Source organism: Sphaeramia orbicularis, chromosome 6, assembly GCF_902148855.1.
Source record: "Sphaeramia orbicularis chromosome 6, fSphaOr1.1, whole genome shotgun sequence".
Lineage (NCBI taxonomy): Eukaryota > Metazoa > Chordata > Actinopteri > Kurtiformes > Apogonidae > Sphaeramia > Sphaeramia orbicularis.
Window position 1 is genome coordinate 24344882 of NC_043962.1, and position 18874 is coordinate 24363755.

General features: G+C 38.7%; 1 protein-coding gene across 4 annotated transcripts in view; it reads left to right on the top strand.

Moving 5' to 3' along the window:
* Positions 1-18874, top strand: part of znf469 (zinc finger protein 469) — a 227596-nt gene that overhangs the window by 33394 nt on the left and 175328 nt on the right. The gene's annotated exons all lie outside the window — the stretch shown is intronic.

The window sequence follows — 18874 nt, forward strand, 5'->3', positions numbered from 1 at the left end:
CACGTATATAGAGGAAAGTGATATGTTGACATCAGCACATGCATAGACAGGATGACATCTGCTGGATCAATGCCAAAATAAGCTACAATACGTGCAAGGGGTGGAGTTTGCTGTGCTGTGGATTTTTGTAATGATTTTAAAATTTTGTCCTATGTTGATGAATAGGAATTTTGGGTTTTTACAAATTTTCCTGATTGTGACCTTTGACATATAAGAAACAAAATGTCATTCAAACAAAAATCTGGAAATGTTGTAAATTCAAGACTGCATGCAGGTCAGTAAAAACATATCCTCCTTGATGGAGGTAATTAACAAATCCACTTACAGAAAATATATTTCATATTTATTCTTTTAATGATGGATATAGCAGCTTTTGGGGGCACCATCATGTGGTATTGGCACATTGCAGTACGGACAGTGCTCTGCTGCTTTGTGTCTCCAGAGCAGATGGCTCTATCATCATTGTTATAATTTATTGGTCAGCCTTTGTCTTCACCAGGCAGTGGGAGTAGAGTGAGACATGAAATATGGTAAAGACATGCAGCAAATGGTTCCGCTGGCTGGGAATCGAATGGGCTACTCCCTGCTCAGGGTATTTAGGCCTGTGTGTCATGTGCCCCAACTGCTCAACTATCAGGTCACACCTTCAGCCTCCACTACTGTTAACTACCACTAGGTGACTCCAACAGTCAAACACAGTAGACCTATAATGTCCATAAGTCAACTTTATGTAAATGAAAATGGGAGTGAGAACCGCTGTGTTCATAGTCATATGTTATGTTTTCCAAGAAACCTTCACAAATATGATTGACATGTTACGATGATATATGTACATATATCACATGACGTACGTATGATATATGTCTTGAATGTCAGGTCAAGAATTTTGTGAGACCGGCTGTAGGTCACTTCACTGTAATGTCAAATATCCTGCACGTGTGCGTCACATGGCTACAGGGAACACCTGGGCTTTCTTGCGTTTTCTTGATGTGTCCTGTAGATTTATGAGGCCGTGCACGTCAACCTCAATCTGCCTGATACTTGCTCTCCTCTAACATCAGGAGCGCTGCATTGCTTTTCTTGCTCCCAATGGTTATTCCTCCACAAACATCCCACCACACCACCACAGTCATATCTCTGTATTATGTACGATCCCAAAACATTTTTGTCCCATTGTCTGTCGAACCACAGTTCTTCTATTGTCCCCCTACTGCAAGTCCATTGTCACACTTTCCAACTTTGACTCTCAAGGGAAATTTCTTGACTTGTATTGGCAGAATTGGAGCTTGTGTTGGCAGGACTGTACTGGCAGTACACTGGACTATGAGTTCAAACGAAGGACGTTTCTTGCAGCACATTTAGGCAGACTGTTTACAGTCACTAGCTCCTCAACTTAAATATGTCTTCGCTTACTGTTCCTTGACTTGGGTGGTTTAATCTCACTGTGCAGAATGATGGATGAGTTTGACTAATGGAGAAGATTTTTTCCTGTGCTTGCCTTAAGTGCAAGGCATCTACCATGTTACAAACCATCTAACAAATGGTCTGTGGCAGGATAGAATTCTGTTGCCTTTCCATAAGTTGCATAATAAATGGATAAGAAGTTGGCTGTGGTGCACACTGGTATTAACCACCTGTTTTATACAGATAATATTTACATCCTATTTACCTACTTCAAAAGCTTAAAGATTTTGAGCATTGACAGACCTGAGAGTTCAAGCTGTACTTCATGTATTGATTGAAAATTGAATTAGGTTTCCTTTGGTTTCACATCAGAGCTTGTGAGCACTAAAGAACTTGACCTTGATTCAACCTATATCATGACATCATCACCTCTGAAAAGACAAACAAACCAAATGTTTCTATACTACTCATGCAGTTTCTTTTTTAAGGTGGCATTACTCTTTTATCTTCTTTGTCCCATCTTCTCAGAAAATATGTTAGTTCACAATTTATCATTATCATTATTATATCATTATCTAATATTTGTCTTAGAAACTCCTGTCCTTCCACCCATGTGTTACCATGTCTGTTTTTTTCTTAACCTATAAAGACCCAAACATCCACGGGTGACCAACAGCATCTATTGATATAAAATGTTTAATATCTTATGATCCACTAATCCTATCAATACATGAAAATAATTGGTGTAAAATCTTTCCATGGTCATCAGATGTGGCCCATTTGAACGTTCAGAGGCTCCGTAGTGAACGTGGAAACACTGTCATCTTCTACAACATTGATTCACCAGTAAAACCCATGGAGTTGGATCAATGACAGTGGATGGACACACTTGGTTTATGTTCAGTTATTGATAGATTTGCTGAAAAAGTCAATTTCTTTCTAAGTTTTCTCTGTTGTTGATAAAATAACCCTCAAATATAATCTCATCATGATGATTAAAGTACAAGATTAAATTAAATGTAGGAAAATACCTGATTTTCACAGGAAAAAATGTAAAATATAGAGGATAATGTTATGATATATGGTGATAAATCACTTAAGAAAGGTTAAATAGAGAGAAAAAAAATCATTTGGGAACTTTCACAAAGTAGCACTTGGTCTTTATGGGTTAAACTGAACCCAACAATGTTTCCATGTATCTGGAAACTGTTTGCGTTTGTCTTTTTGTTTTATTGCTTGGTCCAAGGGAAGTTTCACACCTCCAGCTTGGATCGTACCCAAAACTCTGAACTCCATACCAAACTGAGGTGTGACGGCAGCCCTGAGTGACACTTAAATGACAAAACTCAATAGTCCTTTGTTTTAATGTCCTTACTTGACCACCACTATCAGATTATCTGATATTTACTCGCAATATTCCGATTCCATTAACTATGTGAACAATGTGATTACCGGCCTGTGTGAATACTGTTCAGTAAAGTGTCCAATCTAATGTTACTTAAATTGATTCATTGATCTATATGCAAACATTGCTTTGAGCAGAGAGTGCTTTTTGTGTATTGTTTTCCAATCCTGGTTAATATACCTCCAGCAAGATGTTTGTGATTAACTGTACAGATACTTTTAATGCCTGAATAAAAAAGTCACCTTATAAATTTGCACAGTAGCCATGCACTATTTATTGATGTCTGACAGTTTTATTTTAGTCTGTCATGTATATTACACAGTTTCTATCATTATTGTTATCATATAATTACTCAAACTGTTTTTATTGCACATTTTGAGTGGAACTCTCGCTACTGAAATAAAAGAGATGATAGTCAAGATTAATGAAGATTCGCTGCGATCCAAAGCCCTGTGTTGAGATGTCAAAAATAGAAATTCTCTTTGTATTTAATGCTATATCTGTCACCCAGTGTCTTCCGAGAAAGGGGCTTCTGTTGTGTCTGAGGTATCCTGCGTTGACCCTTCATTTATGACATCACTTTAAGTTCACATGATTTGTTTGAGGTATGAACTCCCTTAAAATATAAAAGCAGCCTGTTGAAGATTTACCAGTTACCAGGTCACTACACTTGTTGTTTTCATACCCATGAAGTAAAAATGCCATTGCAGTTGACGAATGATCCATAGCAGTTGATCATACTTGCCTGAGTTTGCGTTTTCACTGTAAAGACACGCTGGTATGTTTGTAATAAGGCTAATCTATCTTCATTTGTGTTTGAACTTGCTGAACTCCATTTTCAGATTCAAGCTCCACTGGTTCACACATCAGAAGGTCTGGATGTGTGCCATTCCCAATTCACTCAGCTTTTCCATTCATGGTCCCCATTTTAAGCTGCTTTTATAACATGATCTCAGTTAGGTACAAAAACAATCCCTTTGCACATTAACATCTGGGCTTTACTGATCCTCTTCCTACCTGTCACATGTGTATATTTTCAGACATGGCACCATCATCTGTCTGTGACTATCGCCTGTTTACTTATCAGAGCTGGAACAGCATGGACGACATAGTATGCGTATTTGCGTACATATGTATGCACATGGGATCTCTTCAAATGTGATTGCCGGGTTAGGACTTGCACGCTTCTCTGACCTTATCTATGTTTGCTGAAGCACTCTCATTTCAGCTGGTGTGAAGGTCACCAGTAAACTTTGGGTGTTGCTTGACCTTGACCAGGGTGTGTTAAACCATTTGGAGTTGTTACAGTGAGAGTAAAAGGGAAGGGGAGATATGAAGGAGTGGGGTAGAAGACAAAAAGACGAGGCCTGTGCATTGGAGACGAAGTGTCAACAAAGTATGGGGAGAGTGAGCTGGTGGCAAGGGTTAAAATTAAGAAAAGAATGACTCTGTATTATTGTTGGTCACCCAAGGACAAAATATTAGACATACCATAGAAATGACTGCAGAGGCTGAATCGCCTACTTTATTTGTTTTGGAGTGTTAAAGGAACAATACCGCCTCTATTCCCCTCTTTTACTAGTGATGGAATTTGGAGTCAGGTTGGTGGCGCAGGAAGATCCAATCATTCCATTGTTATCTGGGAAAATGATGGTGATGTAGTTGTCCTTGACAGCAGAGAGGGGACTGAGTGCACCTGGACAAGAGTCTGTTCATTCCACAGCTACAGTAGTTCAGTAGCTGCTCCGGACTCAAAGAGCATTTATCAAATATTCCTGGTACAGATAGTTTGTTATGCAAGAGGTAGCAGTGGTGGAAGCCACAAGAGACCTATATCTGTCAAAGTGAAAATAGTTATACCATAATGGGTAGGAAGGAGGGGTGAGTGAGTGCATTTGTCATTTACCCTTTAAATAGAAATTCAGATCATATTCACGGCATATTTATTTTATTACAAAGAATAGCGCGAGTGAAAATACGAATAAAAACTACATAAAGCTGTGAGACAACTGTTGTGGAATGAAGGGCTGTGTTTGTTCATGTAGTTGTCGAGCATTAAGAGTGGATATCCATTTACATGTACTCCATATAAACCCTGGGCAGCAGCTCAGGTCTCTGTTGCCATCCAGTCCAGTTAATTTGGGGTGTTAAGTAATGAAGGGAATTCATGGAAAGTGTCATATATGCTCATGCCTCTTGCCTCCAGCTGGCTTAAACGCTGATTCATATAAATGTCTATGGATGCAATTAAACTGTGAAATGCTGTTTCAATTTCAGTTATTGGTTTTGTTCTTTCTTCTCGTCTCAAGCACATTTCATGCTAGAACTGACTGTCACTTTGACTTTATGGCCGGTGAGGGAAGCGGCTGGTGAAAACCGGGTGTTTTGGGAGGAACTGCGAAGGACTGATGAGGGAGAGCGGCTACATTTGAGTTGATTGCCTCTTTCTGTCACAGATGTGGGTTTGGCTGGACAGTGGTCGGCAGTCTGACATTCTGACATCATCTGTGAAGGAAAATAAAGTGACAACAACAATGAAGTTTCTGTTATGATGGTACCCCACAGATTAATAAAACATCTGTGACCTTGCTGTCCAATTGCACCCACAATCTATCAACTTAGGCCAGCTTTTGGTGCTCGGTTGATCCTGAATGGATTAACATGGATGTGTAGGCAGCGCTGTGACAGGGTTAAAGAGGTCATGCAAAGTCACAGCTGCCATTGAAAACTTGGATTAACTCTCTGCAAATCCCATCTTGTCACAAATGAATAACATGCTCATAAAATGGAGGTCAAACAGTTGTGTGACACATGTACTCACAATGCAAAGGCATATTAAGGACATACATAAATAGTAAGCAGTGACTGTCGACAGATGAATGCAATTAATACAACTTCAATCAGTGCGAATGTTACGGATCCAAATAGAAACAGTATTCATCTGTGCTGAAGGCGGAACAAAGTTAAATCCAGAGGTTTAAATTTTGCCTGCACATTTTTTTTTTTTTTTGTGCATCTGTCGTATCAAAAAAAATGTTCTAAAATAAATACAAGTGAAACTACACAGAGTCAAGGACCTGACAAGTTTCATTGTATGTTTAGAGGCAGGCTGCGAAGTGAATTGGACTGAAGCAGAAGCCAGTGTAATCTGGATTTCTGTCAGTGTGGTCTTTTTTTTTGTTGTGGTAGTTCAAAATGAGACTCCTCAAGTGTGTAGAAATCAGGCTGTACTACAGAAGTGTCCTCAGGGCCCATTCAGCGAGGAAGCAGCAGAGTGCAATCAGTGATATTTAATAGAGCACACATGCATGTGCATATTTGTAGGTGTTTACCTTGCACTTCTCCAGACTGACAGAGTGTGGCAAATGAACAATGATCTCAGGTTTCAAGGCCAAAATAGTTTGACTTCAAAATATACTGTACTTGTTGAACTTTCTCTCTCAATGTGCATGTACTTGTACCACTTCTTATTGTGTGTAAGGAATTATTCACGTGTGCTCTATCTCTGGTATCAATAGTTGGTAATGTTGACATCAGCCACAGTAACAGCCTGTGGCCAAATAATAACCTAGGTGGAAAATAAGGACTTGTAGTATCAAAGTCAGGGTGTGTTTTCATTTCATTTGGAGGCTTTTCAATTCCATCAGATCTGTCACAACTGAAACACCTGTTGTGTCCTTAGCAGCGGGGCTGAATCCATTCCAGCTTTTGGCTTGTAATCACAGATAGTTTTCTGACATACAGTTGGGTTTGTGCTCTGACTGTTTCTTTAAGGAGGTTAAGTAATGTGAAGAGTCATCGAGTACAGTATTTTTATTGAGTTATATCAATTCAGAATAGTTTTCATTGTGTTTCTACAGCTCTCTACTGTCTGATATTTATGGATGTGATTATGGTTGTTATGGCTTTTAAATATAACAAAGATAAATGTGCACAAATGTCTATGAAAATGGTGGAAGTACAATCATGTCAGCAGGTGTATGTGTATCTATTGGGATACCAATATGTAGTTATCTGTGTGCAAAAACAATCTGTACATATGCTTGTATTTGTAGACTTGTAAGTGAATGTATGTGCTTAATACATGTAATAACAAAATGTATGAAACTCCTTAATGAATACAAAGTGATATCACAGAGGAACCATTTCGCACACGTGGACATAATCTGATGCAACATGAGAATATAATCTGAATGATTTGACATGGATTGAAACAGGACAATACCTAAGCTAACTCAACCCTCTTATCATGATAGGATAATATTGTGATTCACTGACCCACTTTGTTACCGTTGTACTTTAAGCTTTGATACTGCCCTGTCTGTGCTTGTTGACGCTCTTCTTATGTCTTTGCATTTTTGTTTTGTCTGTTTGTTAAAAAAAATGTAAAATCTGTCAAAAATAAAGTATATAAAAAATATATAACAAAGATAGTATAGGCCTGTGTTCTGTGTTTCAGTGACGAGTGTGTTTATGTGACAAAACTTGCGTATTTCTGACATACTGTATCTAAACAGATATAGTATTAGTGCCTCTGTAGTAATTAGAGGTGCATCTACCAGACAGGCTGAAGTGTCAGCCTTTGAAGATTATGACATATAACGAAATAACTTGGATCTTTTTCCATGTTGTTATTACAGTTTTGTTTGGTGTATTTGGGCTCTCTGCACATGGAAGCTATTACCCTGAGGGCTTCGGAGTGCAGCTCCATAGAGAAAAAGGGGGCTGGAGACCATCTTTACATTATACCCAGGGGCTTATTTTTCCTGAATCCTGTCTTCTCTTAAGAGAAAAGGAAGGCCTGGTTTCCTTTTGACGCTGAGAGTGTGAAAGCTGGTCCACAAAAAGTCATGTGTTGTCTTAAAACTGACTGTAGCTTAGGATTGTGTGACAAGTAGCAGCAGCGTAGGATTTTATTTCTCAGAATTTAATGCAGTGTGATTTTATATGGCTATATTTCTCTGAGTTTAATGTACCTAGGACCTACATTATGGTCTGTGCTTCCCAAAAGTGACTGAGGCTACCGTTCATCGACGAATGCAGCTTCAACCACAGTGCTTTCTGTCACTTCCTGTCCACAGTCCTTTTCCATCAACAGCTGGACATCACACTGAAATTGATATCCAATTTGCCACGATGGAACATTGACTATCTCATGCCTCCTAATTCAGAACCATCTGTGTTCTTCCTTGCCTATTTAAAGATGATCGGCCCAGTTCTGCCCGGCCTGGCTGAGCCCAGCTGCTGGAATCACTGGTCCAGACTCAGTATTCCTGTTAAGAAGAGGCAAGTCACAGGAAGCCCATCTGGACTCCATCATGACTAGGTAAACAGAGCCAGATCCTACATGGAGCAGCGGAGCCAGGCCCTGGCTCCCACCCATCATCACAAAAGACTTAGGCAATGGCTCAGCATACAAAATGATACACACATTGTCATTAACTCAAACCGTGTGCAAAAATGCAAATCTCCCCAAAGCTTGCCGTGGACCTTCTCAGCACTGTGTGCCATTTTGGTTTAGTTCTCCAGCAGAGTAGTGAAAAGAAGAGTAATAAATCTTCTCCAAGGCCGGGTCAAGTGTTTTTCTTTCGTATTTTTTGTGATCCATTAAACTGTTTTAATAATGTCTACTGCTTTACTGGACTGATTCTTTGTTAGCTTCCTCCTGCACTTACCACACACTGATGATTTCTAGCCCCAATCTACTTCCATTTACAAAGTTATTTTATGCCTCAAACAGACATCAAAAGGACAGAATGAGCATACTTTGATCATTTTTATACTTTATTCAGTCAAGTCCAGACTAGAGACTCTGAAAATGACTTTATTAAAGACAATATGAGCTCATCGCCCTACAGAACCTCATTTGACCCCATATAAAAAGTGTTGTTGCATACTTTCATCATTTCTTAAAACCCCAAATACCTGTATGAAGATTGTCTCCACAGTTGATTTAATACTGTATTCCTGGAATTTCTCTACTGGGTGACTCCACCTGGATCCTGCGTAGCTTACAGTGATGTGTGAGGTTACTTAAAAAGGACGCCAGAGTATAGTGAGGTGAAACAGCAAGTTTCCACACGTGTTCAGATCATAGCCCTCATTCAGCCACAAAAACAACAGCCTTGTTCCTTCAGCAGCCCGTCAGCAGTGTGTATTTCTTCTTGTTAGTATAATATCCAACTTTACTTCATGTTCCAGCAACAACGTTAAGTATTGTGGACCTAACCTGGCCTTGTTGTCACACACTGCAAGACCATATTGTTCCACTGGCACACTGTGAGCTCCACACTTAATTACTTTAGTGTTTTATTGAGTAGAGATGTTTTTCTGTCTTTCAAATGGAGAGATTAACTGTCCCAGCCTTGTGCTCGCTGCACATTTGATCTCATGTCCTATGTGGTGATCAGCCTTGGAAAGAGGGCCGATGGCCATAAAGACGCTCTGCGACCTGTTTCACAGAGATTTATTGTAATAATCAGGTTGTAAGTGGTCATGGCCAGGGCAGCTTCATATGGAAATACGCAATGGTAATAATGATAATGGGCCTCCTTTATAAACGCTGACATTGGGCCTAGTCTCTCATAAAAATGAATAGGAAAGCAGCAGTCGGTGTTGCAGACATGATCAGCGACAGTGGGAGATTCAGAATGGTCTAGTTCAGGGGTTCCCAAACTTTTAAACTCACGATCCCCAAAATAACAGTGCCAGAGATTGGCGACCCCTGCTATCCCCGAAGTGACTGAAACATAAAAAAACAAAACAAAACAAAACATGCGGATAGGAGTCATGCAGTGATACTGTGAAATATTTGCCGCATTGTATTGTGGATACTTGACATTTTCCTCATTGTGTTCTGTTTTATGTGTAGGGGTTCTAGGGAGGGTTTATGTTAATGTTTATTTAGGTTAATGTATCTGTTTTACAACGTTTATTGGCCTTTTTATGTTTATTTTTATTAATGTGACACCATTAGTCAAACCTGTAGGCTGAACAGTGCCTTACCTGGTTGTCGATGTCAGTCTATTATTTATGCCGTCATAATGTAGCCTTTGCCCTTTCAAAGTAAAAGCACCTCCTGTGCACCTTGAAACTCACAACATCAATGTTCTTCCTTCAAAGTACAGGTGCAACATTACTGTTCTCAATCAGTCCTAACCACCTCAGGGATCACTTTAAGAGGTTTCTGAAAATCATCTTGCAACCTCCTGCTGGTATCCTGTGAGGCCCCTGGGGCAGGGGGGGGGGGGGGTCGCAACCACCACTTTGGGAACCCCTGGTCTAGACGCTAAAGAATTCTTCTAGTAAGATCTTCCATGGGGAGACTGTATCACTGAAGATTGGAATTAAGAGTAGAATCAACCTCAAACCAGATGCTTTACTATTTACAGTTTTATGTAACTGGAAAGCATTGTGTTACACTTCATAACTCTGTTTGTTCCTTTTAAATACAACTATACTAAAGTGAAAAATCTTTGTATTCACCTGTCAGAGAATCTTGAACCCTCTGACAGGATCCAAAGCTTTAGCATCTCCCACAACCCTATTAGTTTGCAGAAAATGTTCATAGAAATGCATACTGTCTGCATATGAACATATCATACTGTAAAAAAGGAGCTATAAAATAAATCTTTTAGGGTACTTTTTGAGTTAGATTGTAGTATTTAAACAACAAGTCCAGTGCAATGTCTCTGTGTGCCAACTATTACAAAAAAAGACTTGGTTGTTGCATGTAAAGATGTTATAGAAATGGTATTCCAAACTATCAACAGCAGGAAGTCACGTACCAGAACTCACCTACAGCTGTCAAAACCATCAACAAATCAACTGTACATATCCACAGACAGTATCAGTCACTAAATAACATATAAAACTTTTCTCCTTCAAATAAAAAACTTGGTTATTTTGACAGCTGACAGTAAAATAACACTGTGTCCAAACATCTTCACTTAGACTACTGTGTCGGCCAATATTTTACATTATAACTCTGTTAACTTAGTTCTGCTTCTAGACAAAAAACAGCCACATACAGTTTCTGTTAAAAATCTGTTCGGAATCATCCATACAAGGTCAGAACTGTCACAGTTTCGTCTGAACCATGGATCTACAAATGGACAACTAAGAAAAGATGATAACATCACATAATAACTTCATACCTTCATCATAATGAAATTCATCCATGCAGAGGAAACGCTGCAGTTTCAACATCAAATTCCATTCTTTTCATTTAGAGCTGTGTCAAACTTTCATTTATTTGAAGTAGTAATACCACATATAACTCCTTTAACTGCGGTTGAAGTCTGATAAGAATTATGTAACTAAATGTGTCAGAAGTGCTGCCAAACACCAAGTCCACACACTTATTTTCTACCTGTTATAAAAACAGTCTTCTACTATGGCCTCTTTATGTACCCTCGACTTATCCGTCACAGCCAAAGATGGACACTCACTTAAATAAGATTTGTATTCCAGACCTGCCTCTTCCCTCAATTGAATGCACATTTTTACATTAAGACAGGAATTTCTGCATGAGTGCTGACTATCTACATTACGAGCTTATGAAAGGTGAAATGTGTGAAAGAGACAAGGAAGCAGGGAGCGAGTGCAAGAGCGATGTCGTCTGGCTGTGGATGTGTATATATGTGTGTATTTAATTTTTCTGTGCTGTGGGGATTCTGTTACCTTTTAGCAGGAAGAGCATTATGTACGTTATGAAAACCATGTGTCTGTCTTCCCTGTGTACATGGGAAAAGTTTATTAGATCTCGCCCGTTGAAATGAAGAGTGCACCACATGTAGTTCTGTCATTGTTTGACACTGACCAATTCTGAGCCTGCTAGTGTTACTGTGTCAGTCCTGCTCTGCGGCAGTTCATCTGATGCAAATGATCCTCACCTGATGCAAATTATGCACACACCATCAGATGCTTTTGGTTTACTGAGGTTGATTATTGTTTTTTTCTTATTAAAAACATTTGTTTCTCTACGCTTCAAGGCAACATGCAAAATTAGATGTGCTTTTGGACACTGAAGTATTGAAATTCCACCTTTTGAGATGCTGTATCAATTCCCAAACACGCTGGACTGATATTTAATTAACACTTTACATGCAGAGATTTGTGATTTTGTGTTATGTTTAAGTCCTGGACTGGAATTTATCATCATCATCCAATGTCAGCTGACATAAACCAGTTCAAGGATGCACCACTAACATTAGCATTAACAGTAATATTAACAGTAGTAACCATAGATTGTATAAAATCAGTGGATAGAGGAACCATAATACCACCCAGTAGTTTCTGAGCTGAAATTCTGAAGACAGTTTCTAACTCCATGTTGGACATAAGAGGTAGAACTATGTGGGTTTGAGGGGGTCAGAGGGGCCTGGCCAAGCGAGTAACGGAGTGAGAAAGCACTGTGCAGCAATACTAATCATTCCATGTCTGTTTTTAAAAATTATTTGAGCAGCTCAAATTGTAGGTCTAAGCAAGTACTTTAACACGCCATTAAGGAATAATAACTAAATGTTTAATGAAAACATGAATTTATCATCATTGACAAAGTAACAAAGTGAGGAAAAATATATAGCAGTTTGGAAAAAATGCCAAAAAGTGCTGTTCCTCAAGGAAAATGCAAATATTCAGCATACCACACTTTTCTTAATATGTGAGAGTACATTACATCCAAAAATGAAACTGATATATTTTTTTTTAGTTTTAAAAGACAATTTATGGTAATGGAGGGAGAATCCAAAAAAGTAACGAAGTGAGGTGTTTGTTCAGTGTGATGCACCAGAATAATAATCAAAGATTTTACTAAAATACTTATAAAATGATCAGTGTTTGGCAACATATGTTTTATTCCTATATTAATACACAACTTTCTGCTGTTTTTTTTTTTTTATTTTTTTTTTATAATAAACAACATTCAAAATCATTATAGTATTTGATTATTATGAAATGTAAAATTAGACACGGGCATATATTTTGAACATATTTATTTACACATTGCTATTTACATTCTGAATTTATGCTGTATACATTCATTTACAACCTTTACAGTTCTTAACCCATAAAAACCCAAACATCCACCGGCAACCAAAACCATCTATTGATCTAAACTGTTTAATACCTGTTGATCCACTAATCCTATCAATACATGTAAAATATTGGTGTAAAATACAGTTTGTCATATTTTGTTGGTCATCAGATATGACCCATTTGGATGTTCAAAGACTCCGTTGTTATCATGGAAACGCTGTCATCTTCTACAACATTGATTCACCAGTAAAACCCATGGAGTTGGGTCAATGACAGTGGATGGAGAGACTTGTTTTTACCTTCAGTTATAATGTCTTTGTTGAAAAAGTCACTTTTTCTTCAGTTTTCTCTATTTCTGATATGATAACCCTCAGCGTTAATCTGAGCTTTTATAAACATCGACATGATCAGTAAATTAAATCTAGGAAAATACACGATTTCCACTTTAAAAAAATACAAAATACAGAGGATAATATTATAGTAAACAGTGAGAAATTGCTAAAGAAAGGTTTAAAAGAGAGAAAAATGAACTTAGGAACTGACATAAAAGTCACAGTAGCTCTATGGGTTTATTTATACTGTATTCTCATATATTTTCTTATATCCAGTTGGAATTCAAGTACAAATTAAACACAGTTTTAGAAACTAGAAATACATGTCTTTCATGCTGAGTAATCAAAAATATTGTTTAGAGAAAAAAGAAATTGACCCTGATGTTCACTTTTACTTGGCTAGGCCCAGAGGTGACCTATCTTACTTAGCAACAGCTCGTGTAAACTTCATCAAGAAATATGAAGTATAGTCATTTTACTTTCTTGCTAGTGGAACCTATTAACCACAACTACAGATGAGCTGTCTGTCAGGAAAAAATGTGTTTTATTAAATAAACCCAAGCTCTGATAGTCCAACTTGGCAGGTGAGTGAGCTGTCATACAGACTTGTCAATCCAAGCCCAACATGGTCAACATCAAAGACTTCTATTTACCATGAGATCTAATTTACAGAGGAAAAACTTAAAGATGGACAACCAGATCTCTTAGAGGGCATTACAGATAAAACAGATGAGACTGGAATGACTCCTGGAAAAAGACATTGATGTATTTTTAGAGAGAAGTTCAATGTAAGTGTACAGCTGTCCTATCCCAGTGGCTCTTAACTAAATTACAACTTTAAGATACAGTACTTCCACAGTGGCTTCATTTTGGAGCCAAGGTCCTCGTCCCTTGGTAGAAACATTATGCACCTGTAAGACTAGTCAGGCTCCTGCAGTGCACTGAATCCAAGTGTGGTTTCATCCTTTGGCATCTGCAATAATCACTACACTTAAAAATATGTCTTAGATGTGGTAAACAACCATAACTAATGGATGTTACATAAGTGGATCTCAAATTTAAGTATCACAACACATGATTTGACCCCAATTTCATCTATCCCTGGTTGCTGTAATATAGTATCATCCTGTTACTTTAATATTTTTATTATATCTATATTTATATGGCTTCAGTCTTTAAGTGTAAGCTATGTGGGTTTGACTACTTTAGTGCACGTTCTTGTGGACAGTTTTTGCATTTCACTGTTCATACCACAAGGATGTGACAAATCTATTGCACATGTCTACATAATTATCTAACTATCCAACTATACTCAAACGTCATTATCTTCTTTCATTTGTCTTTTATTTTCTTAGATTTACACACATTGGTTTTTGGCAAACAACATTTAACTGATTATAGTGGCTGATGTTTATCTGTTGGATTATATCAAATGCTGTTTAATTGAATTTGTGGTCTTTTGATGATGGCCTGAAAGACTTTAAAACAATTGCTATTTGATCTTGATAAGCAGCTGCAACCAAAACCTAAAGCAGTAAAAAAAAAAAAAAAAAAAAAAAAAAAAAAGCATGACAGCTTTAGTTAATGCTACCTTTGAATGTGATACTTTATGTTTCTACAGTACAACTAAACTGCATTGTATGAGAAGGCATGAAGCAAAAGGCAGAAAAATGTAACATTACAATTAAATCCTAAAGAGTAAGAAATAAGAGAGAGAGAGCTTTGCTGATGATATATCTTACCAATTTAGAATAACTGCTTGCTTCATCCTAGCAGCAGGTAAACCCCGTCTGTTTATGTGAAAATTGATAAGCGTTTGAAACCCACCCCATAATTTTAGCACATAAGTCATCTTAAGTGCACCATAAGCCTCTGTCCCTCACCACATTCCTGTGCCACCCAGACTCCAAATTACTGTAAACTAAACCAAAACCACACCATGGCAACGGAAGGGTGTCAGTTTGGACAGGAAAGAATTTATTTGAACGTGACTAGAGTTTCTCTGGCTCAGCTCCCTGGTGGGGATGTTGAGAGGGTCCGTCTCTGGTTACTCTGTCCCTTGACATGTATGGCACATACTCACCAAACAATAGCCGATTCATCCATGTCTGTGTCTGTTTATGGCAACAGACAGGAAAGACCTCCAGAAGTTCAAAAACACCTCCCTGCTCCTGTGTGAGACGAGCCCAGATACATGGACAGATGGTAACAGATAAAATAATATACTCTAATATGAACAGATGCAGTTTTTCAATGCAACCCAGAAATGTTTTTTATCAGCATCACATGATTCCCCATTGTCAATATACATACTACATCCATATGTCAATATTACCTCCAGTCTCCCTTTGAGTACCTGGTATGACCCCAGCTGAACGATTCTTATCAGTCTCACATTTCCATGTCTCTGCTGTCAGAATAATCTGTGAGGCCCTGCCATGGAGCTGTGACCCAAAATGTCATGCCCTTCAAATGAGGAAACCAGCCAGGTTTGTTTTTTCTTCTCCACATTCACTGCGCATGACACACATACACGAACTGTGAAGTTGTTTTTTACGTAGGTAGCATAGAGAAGTAATTGATTCACAGCATCTTGTGTGGACAAAAAATCAAAATAGTAGGTAGTGCAGACTCCATGGCAGCTGGCTTTGGTCACCCTCCAGAATAATAAACCCACAGTGGGGTGATGTGTGTGTGAAACCTACTGGACAGTCCCCCCTTCTTCTGTATTTATCCCTTCCCCCAACTCCTGTTCTCCAGCACAGACCAGAGAGTGGAGGTGATGATGGGCCCCAGAGTTCCCCAGTAGGCCTCAGTTACTGGTCCCACTCTGAATGGGTGTCTGTTCCCTGACATCTCCATCTCTCATCACCACCCCATCAATCCCATGCCTCTATGACCATCCCCACAGAGACAGGGCTCCACTTTGTCCCACAACCCACCCCACCTTCCACGCCATCCACCAGTGCACCCTAACTGTAGAGGAAGCATCAGCATCCCCCAGCATATCCAAATACCACGCGTCTGTCCAACAGTGATAAACCAACCCTCCCCTCCCTGTATATCCCCAGTAGAGGCCCTCTACTTTGCTTTCATCCACATCAAGGTCCTCTGACCCAGTAAACGCCTGCAGGATCAAGGCCCCTACAGGGAATAGAAGTGGATGTTATCATAGCATTCCAGCCCATGTGAAAGTATGCCAATTAGCATAGCTGGAGAATGTTGTTTTGCTAGCCTCTTTCACTAACACCCCCTTCCCAATGGCATGTGGCAAGCGTCTAGCCATCACTGGAATTGCCATTGATGCTGAAAAGTGATATTTTCTGTGGCTGCTGTTCCCAAATTTACTACTCCGTATGGAAGAAATATAAATTATACAGGAGATGGCATGTAACCAAGCCTGTTAGTGTCAAATATGACCAGTATGACTCAACAACAGTCCTGGGCTGATACTTCTAACTTTTCCCAGAGCTCCTTGGCTCTGTGGTGTTAGTACATATAATGCAGGGATGTAGGCTGTCTGGTGATGTCCTTTGATAAGTAAAAGGTCTTGCCAGAAACTCTGAACACCCTCATTCTGTGCTGAGCATTTTGTGTGTATGTATGCACAGACACCATGTGTACGTATACATTTCACATATATTCCAGGCCAGTGTTCACTCATTTCAGACAGGTTTATTGGGTGTTTGCACGGCAGAGTAAACATAAAATCTGCTGCCTGTTGGCATATTTCTCCTCCTGAGTCCTCTTAGAAACATACTGTGGGTATATTACAGACGATACAAGACACAGAAGGTCAGAAGAGGTTTTAAGTAGGTCATGTGACTAATTATAAGAAAGCTGTGACCGTCCTTAGTTCACATATTCTGTAATTTTAGTATTGTTATAGCGTAGTTGATGGGGGTGGTACAATCTGTATGTTAAATGTTTGTCAAGATCTTCCATTAGCTTCTGTGCTTTTCTTCTTGGGGTCATTTATTTCTATTAAAATAATTAAATGAATGTAATACAAATTCCTCACAGCTCTCTGAAATGGGTGTGTGTGTGACCTCACACTACACTAATTTTAAACATTCTCATAGATAAACATATGTCCTACATTCTACTTCCTGCATTATAAACATAGAAATGCTGTTTGATCATCAACAGTAAATCCTAACCTTTGCAACAAACATGGACAATTCATTGCAAAAACGTGTAATTTCCACTCACCATGGATTCCCACTCAGTATGTACACATTTGGAGCCCTGGATATTTGAGGCATCTGTTCACAACATCATATAAAATAATTTAATTAGGTTACTTTTTTATTCATTATAAGTCAGATCATCATCACAGTACTGAATGGTGTTACTGAATATTACATATTTTTCTGTATGTGTTGGAGTTGGAGCCAGAACCTTTATCAAAAACAGGGCAAGTTAAACCTGACCAGAACACTGAGAGGATTTTTTGAATTTCATTCAAAGACATGATGTGATGTGGAAAATATAAATTATGGATCAAACCCCAGGGCTAATGATGGACTCGTTTAACCGCCTGAGCTACAGCCAGTCATTTTAATTTCCCTATGAAATTGCAGATTGCAGTGTGCAATTTAAACTTAGATATGGTTGTTGCTAAGTTGTCTAATTCCAATACTGCTGATTAAGACCACTGTCAGGGGCCATGTATCAACCTCTGTTACTTGATTTGGTTTTGATTTTGTCTCATTTTTCAGAATATTTGGGAAATGCAATACTTAACTCCCAACACACCACTGAAAAATGTTCCCAGAAAGATGAAATTAATTCAACCTTTTGCAGTTTTCTAGCTTTTAAACCAAATTTCTCTCGTATCTTCATTATCTGCTTATTTTGCATGCAGTACTGGAAAAGGGTTTTTAGACACCCTTAACATTTTACACAGTTTCAAATATTATCATGCAATATTTGCAGAAAAATCTTTTTTGCATTTCAAAAGATGTGGCTGCATCACACAGACACAAACGAATGCAACAAGAAATATTTGGCAGAGTTCATTGACTTAAGAGTGATTCTTAATGCAATGTACTGCATCACAAATACATGGGTTATGCACACACAAACTTTTTTCCACCACTGTATGTTAACAAACTCACACAGTCGCTGTAATCACTGATGACGGCAAAGAACCTCATTCTGATGTTTCTGTTTAGGTGAATGGAAAAAAAACCCATACATATTCTACAGTATTTGTGCCACATTGAGCACTTATAAAACACAGCAGGACTTTGCCGAGACAAGATGAGAACATCGTAAACAGATAGTACACACAGAAATGACTGTACACTTTAAACCCCATTGTTGAGACTGCAGTGAATAAAACGAGGAGTCAAAAACAATAGAGTTCACACATTGCACTAGACCTCAACTCAACCACAAGCGCTAGCCTCGAACAATGCTCTGCAAGTCAAAAGCATTGTGTGAGACATGAGGCTCACTCTTAATGCTGGCTTCAAATCCAGCCTCACTACGACAGCGAATGCCTTATGTTCCCTCACACATCCACACCTCTGTCCAAGTTCAGCACGTTCTCTTCCTACAGTGAATAACCACTCGAGTACATTCACAGTGTAGTTTGTCTTTCACCAAAATTTCCCTGCTCATTCGACTAAATTCTCCTCCTGTAAGTGGAATAAAGGCAGGCATTCTGCCTCTCATAGGACTTTAATGT